The sequence below is a fragment of the Phoca vitulina genome, unplaced genomic scaffold, assembly GCF_004348235.1.
Source record: "Phoca vitulina isolate PV1807 unplaced genomic scaffold, GSC_HSeal_1.0 scaffold55, whole genome shotgun sequence".
In the NCBI taxonomy this organism is placed as follows: Eukaryota; Metazoa; Chordata; class Mammalia; order Carnivora; family Phocidae; genus Phoca; species Phoca vitulina.
Window position 1 is genome coordinate 8,528,891 of NW_022589758.1, and position 6,139 is coordinate 8,535,029.

Consider the following 6,139-nt stretch of genomic DNA (forward strand, 5'->3'; position numbering starts at 1 on the left):
CTAACCACAAGATGCTGTGAGAAAGAGCCATTTCTGTGAGAAGTCCCAAAGACTTGTATTTCAGAAGGTAAAAGTTTTTTTCTTTGAATGATAATTTATCATTATTCCTCAAACTGATCTTTTCTTAACGAATGTATGAAGCCTAGAAAACATTTTAATGCTGTAATTATAGGGGGCTAGTCTGTGCCAAATGGATTATGATAAGCCTTTACTGTGTAGCTGGGCCACCAAAGATTTGATCAGGTCAGAAGAGAAGGAATTAATCTGTGATACTTTAAAAATTGGGTTTTGAAGTTGATTTTTAAACTTAAAACAATTTTTTTTTGTCTTCAAGACTATCCATGAAAGTCTTTTGAACATACTAGGACTCAGAAGTCAGGTTTCTTGTGAATGTGTGCGTCTAAATGTGTCCATCGACCTCTTTCCACTCAAGAATCACTAGAAAGAAGAACACCTTAATCAGAAATGGCAGAGATGATTCACAAATACCAATGGAGTGTTTTTTTGCTAATTGAAAATATTTTTATAGTGATCACTTAAACTCTTTCAAATCTAGAGTTCAGAGATTGCCTGTTATTATTCCCTAACCTAATGCATCTCTGCAGGGAAGTACCTAGTATTTTAACAGGCTCTTTAGTTTGAAATGATAATGAGAAGACTTACTTTTTTTGAAGAAGAAAAGTCACTGATGATTTATTGGGAATTAGGAAGGCTTCATTTATCTAGGTGGTGATGCTGAAATGGGGAAAGGATATGAGGTATTTAATCCACAATGGCCTCCGATAATGTCCAGCTAATACCTAGCTGTCTGTCCAGGGGGAAACTGAGTATTTCACAGTACTTTCGGCTTTTTAATTTTTGTTGTGTTTTTTTTTTTTTACGATTTTATTATTTATTTGAGAAGGGGGGGAGAGAGAGAGAGAGAGAGAGAGCATGAGCGGGGGAGGGGCACAGAGAGAGAGGGAGAAGCAGACTCGCGGTTGAGCAGAGAGCGGGACATCGGGCTTAATCCCAGGACCTTGGGATCATGACCTGAGCCAAAGGCAGATGCTCAACCCACTGAGCCATCCAGGTGCCCCTTTGTTGTGGTTTTTATTTGCGTCTGCTTCTGACTACACATATACATGGATTTGACTCAAATGAGAAGATGGCTCAACCTGGCCTTGGAGAAGGCACTTGGTAACAGAGTAAGTTTGCTTACTTGTAAAATTATGGCTTCCATGAGGTCCTTTCCTTAATTACAGCCACTGTTCTGTCTATATTACATAACTTTGCACCTATCTCCTTGTGGATAAGCTAGTCAGAGGGAAGGGAAGCTCTGTGAAAGAGGAAGAAAAAGGAAACTAGAAATGAAGAATATTTCACTTCTTTCTTCTGGGAAGAGTTTTCTCAACTTAATTGTAATTTCCAGCAAAAAAGAGGAAGCTAGTCTACTTCATTATTTCTTTTATACCTAAGAAAGCTGTATGAATGCTGTTTCTCAGGCTCATAAAGGAAAATAAGAGAAAAATGTCTTTATTCCTATCTCATTGCCCTCAATGACTGAAACATTTCCTCTAGGATTCCAAAACAGTATATGAATGGGAGGTTGAGAAGAAGATGTATTTGGAGTGGGATTCCAGCAACCTAGCTACAGGGACTAGACCTGCAGGGACATGCATCTCCTTTCCCATATTTCCTCAAAAAGCAGAGTGCCAGACATTGAAGACAAATTACCAGTGTACTGCATGAGTGTGGTAATGATTCAGCTGGTTGGGGCCAACACATTCTTCTTCTAATAGACTAGAAACATACTTTTGGTTTTAGGACTACTAGTTAAATGGTTTTCTTTTTTATTAACTCCATTTCAGGAGGTTCTATGCAAAGACCCTTAAATTAGTTGCACACAAACACAGATGCCCCTTTAACATGGATTTCTTACTTACAAGTAAAATTTTACTGGGTATAAGCCTACAGATTGTTTCTGAAAATGTTACATAAATGGAATTGGGCACAGTTGAGAATTGCTCACTACTTCAACAAGAGAGAGATTATTAGTCAACTTTTATCATATTCTCTGAACCCCCAGAGAAATGTAATTTTAAAGATTGGGTCCTTAATGAAGACCAAGTTATTCAATATTAAACTCAACACAGTGAAAAACAGCACCCCATTAAGGTTTTAAAACTGTCAGCCTTGATTCTTTTTAATTTGAATTGTTTTCTTTCAGTATGTTAGCTATGTAATATGCAAACAACCTCAACATTAATATTCACTCAGTCTGATGCTTCTGATGTAGACAGATGCTAGCAGAGTAGAATCTCTGTAGACCTGAATACTCTCTGAATTAAGAAAACCATCCATAATGAGTCTAGCTACAATGCAGATAAAATGTAACCCCATCTTACATGGCCTTAGCATTTATAGGAAAATTCATTAAATTAGCTCCAGAAAGAAAGACAAAAGGGCACATTTCTCTACACTGATGGAAATCATAGATTTTTTTTTTTTAAATTGAGGCTCTAAGAGCCAGGGATGGATGGTAACCCACTTTCTTAAATGTCTATACATTGGAAACAGGATTGATAGTCTTATTAGTTTGTCCTTTGTGCACTTAAAACATCCCAAGTCTCTGGTGCTAAAAGATTTATACATCATTTTATATTTATAACTCATTTCTATTCATTACTCTTCAGGGTAGCTGCAAGAAGGTTGTTCTGGTACTGGCCCCAGGTTTTAGAGAAGACAACAACTACTGAGAGATTATGTGATGGGATGAAAGCTTGCAAGTGGCAGCAGTAGATTTATAGCAAACTGAGTTTTTATTGTCTCTTAGAATATGTGATCAGAAGTCAAAGAGAAGCTTTGGAGATTCAGAGGATTTTGCTCAGATAAAATAAATTCCCCCAAACCTAAGGTAGCTAGCACCTTACCTACCAATGCTAGATCCTTACAAGTTTCCTTGGGACTATGTGTTGTGGGTAGTAAATTAGGGGAGTTAAGTAAAGATCAAGTAGATTGAGGGAGATGGTTGTTATTTATCAGCCCCAAATCATCTCTCCATGTCATCATTCTTGCACACCATATATATAAAGATGGAAAGAAGATGCCAACATAATAATATAATGTTAAAAGTTATCCATCAGGAAACAAAATGTAACCGTGCAATTTTCACCCCTTCTCAAGTAAGAGGAAAAAAGTGGGTACTACATTATACTGATTATCCTAAAATTAACTATGCTGGAAATTTCAAAGAATAGGAAAGTTAACCACCACCATTTCTTTGTGTAAGAATGGCTTTGCTCCCATGTATGTGCTTTTGGGAGCAACACACCATGAAATTGTCTTGGCACTATTTCTAAAAATATTTTTTCTGAGTACACTGTTCTGTGAAGTTTAAAAAAACATTAATTGCGATAAAAAACACATAACATAAAATTTACTACCTCAACCATTTTTAAGTGTACAGTTCGGTAATGTCACCTAAATTCACACTGTTGTGCAACCAATCTTCAAACCTCTTCATCTTGTAACACTGAAACTCTATATCCATTAAACAACATTTCCCTAGTCCTCTCTGCCCCTAGCTTCTGACAAGTACCATTCTATTTTCTGTATCTATTAATTTGACTGTTCATATTCATGTTGTAATGTGTCAGAATTTCCTTTCTTTTTAAGGCTGAATAATAATCAATTGTATGTTTATACCACATTTTGTTTATCTATTCATCCGTAGACTGACAGTCGGGTTGCTTCTACCTTTTTAATATTATGAATAATACTGATATGAATAAGGGTATACAAATATCTTTTTGAGAATCTGTTTTCAATTATTTTGGGTAAATACTCAGAAGTGGAATTGCTGGATCATATGGTAATTCTATTTTTAATTTTCGGAGAAAGTACCATACTGTTTTCCATGGTAGCTGTACCATTTTACATTCCTACTAATAGTGCACAAGGGTTCCAATTTCTCCACATCCTCACCCATATTTGTTATTTACTGTTTTTGTTTTTTTTATAGTAGCCATCCTAACTGATGTGAGGTGGTATCTCACTGTGGTTTTGATTTGCATTTCCCTAATCATTAGTGATGTTGAGCATCTTTTCATGTGCTTGTTTTTATTTATTTTATTTTATTTTATTTTTTTTAAAGATTTTATTTATTTGAGAGAGAGAGAATGAGAGAGAGCACATGAGAGGGGGGAGGGTCAGAGGGAGAAGCAGACTCCCTGCCGAGCAGGGAGCCCGATGTGGGACTCGATCCAGGGACTCCAGGATCATGACCTGAGCCGAAGGCAGTCGCTTAACCAACTGAGCCACCCAGGCGCCCTCATGTGCTTGTTTTTATATATCTTCTTTGAAGAAATGCTTATTCTAGTCCTTTGTTTTAAAATCAGATAATTTCATTGTTATTGTTGAGATGAATTCTATGAAGTATTGTGGCAAAAGGATCCCATGGTCAAAGAGTTTGGGAAACCCTGACTGTTTTATCACCTTCTTGAAGATTTGCAGTGTGCCTATATCATGTTAAAGGCTCTGAGAATTAGTACAGTAAAGAAAGATGATAACTTTGTGTAATAGAGTATTTTCCATACATAAATACTGTGGAACAATTTTACACTGAACACTTAGTCTCATCTTCAGCCAGTGGGTAGCCAGTGAATTTAATTTGTGAAAAGCTCTTCTAAGGGGCGCCTGGGTGGCTCAGTTGTTAAGCATCTGCCTTCAGCTCAGGTCCTGATCCCAGGGTCCTGGGATCGAGCCCTGCATCGAGCCCCGCATCGAGGCCCGCATCGAGCCCCGCATCAGGCTCCCTGCTCGGCGGGAAGCCTGTTTCTCCCTCTCCCACTCCCCTGCTTGTGTTCTCCTCTCGCTATGTATCTCTCTGTCAAATAAATAAAAATCTTTAAAAAAAAAAAAGAAAAGCTCTTCTAAGGTTTAAAAAATGAACAGTTAATAAAGAAACATATCCATATGAGAAGGAATGCTTTTGTGGTAGGCTTTGTCATGCTGTGTCTCCCACGTAGACAAGCTTTTCTCTTACATCACTTTGCAAATATTGAGTGCTGACTCAGTGCTGGGGATTTAAAAAAACCTAAGTTGTAGCTACTTACTTCAACAATCTCTAGGGAAAGAAAAATAATTATAATGGAATTCGGTAAAGATGCTGTGATAATGCAAGACATAGTATCTTAAGTAATTTGGTTGCAAGTAAGAGAAAGCAAATCAAACTAGCTTTAGCAAAAAGAAAGGAAAGTGTAATAAGGATACAGAAGGGTATCATAAAACTCAAGGGCAGGAATGCAGCCAGCTCAGGGAAGACCTGGAAAGCAGCCAGGACTCTATCTGTCCTTTCTTTTCTCTAAGAGTCTGTATAAATCTTCTATGCACAATATTCTTTTTATATAACTCCCACAAAGCTTTTTACTTCACATGTTATAGTTGTATACAATTACAGAGAATTTTTTTTCAGTTCCAATTCTAAATTCCAAGGAAAGAGAGTGACTAACTCAGCATGTGTCAAGTATCTACACATGGTTCAGTCGACTGTGGCCAGTGGGATGGAGTCACATATCAAAACATGGCTGCTATGTACCCAACAAACTCTCCAACTTCATCTCTTTTCACTTCTTCCATACAACCCCATGTTCTAGTGATAACAGTAATGATTGTCTATTGAGGAAACCCAAAATAATTAACATAAGCATTTGCTATTGATAAAGTAATTCTGGATAAACATTCAAAGCCATATCTACATATCAGCAGTAACTAATTACAACATATAATGGAGAAGTAAAAGCCATTCACACTAATAATAAAAAGATAATTCAAATAAAGATTATTCTTAAGAAGAATGTGCAAGACTAAAAATTTTAAAATTTAAATGACAAGTCATTGATCTTGGCTAAAAATCTGAATTGGGCTTTCTAGAAGCTGAATTCTAAAGTTCAATTACTGCCATCCTATAATGCCTTTCCCTTTATACCAACTTGGATAAAAAGTGAGAGTAGTCATTGAAGTGAACCATCCAGCCTCAATGAAACAGATAACAGATATCTACTGACTTATGCTGTCATCTCCCTTTATATATGTTAGCAACTTGAACTAATTGTTGAGGTAATGAATAAGTAAGAGAGGATTTAGGCAATTTCAGGAA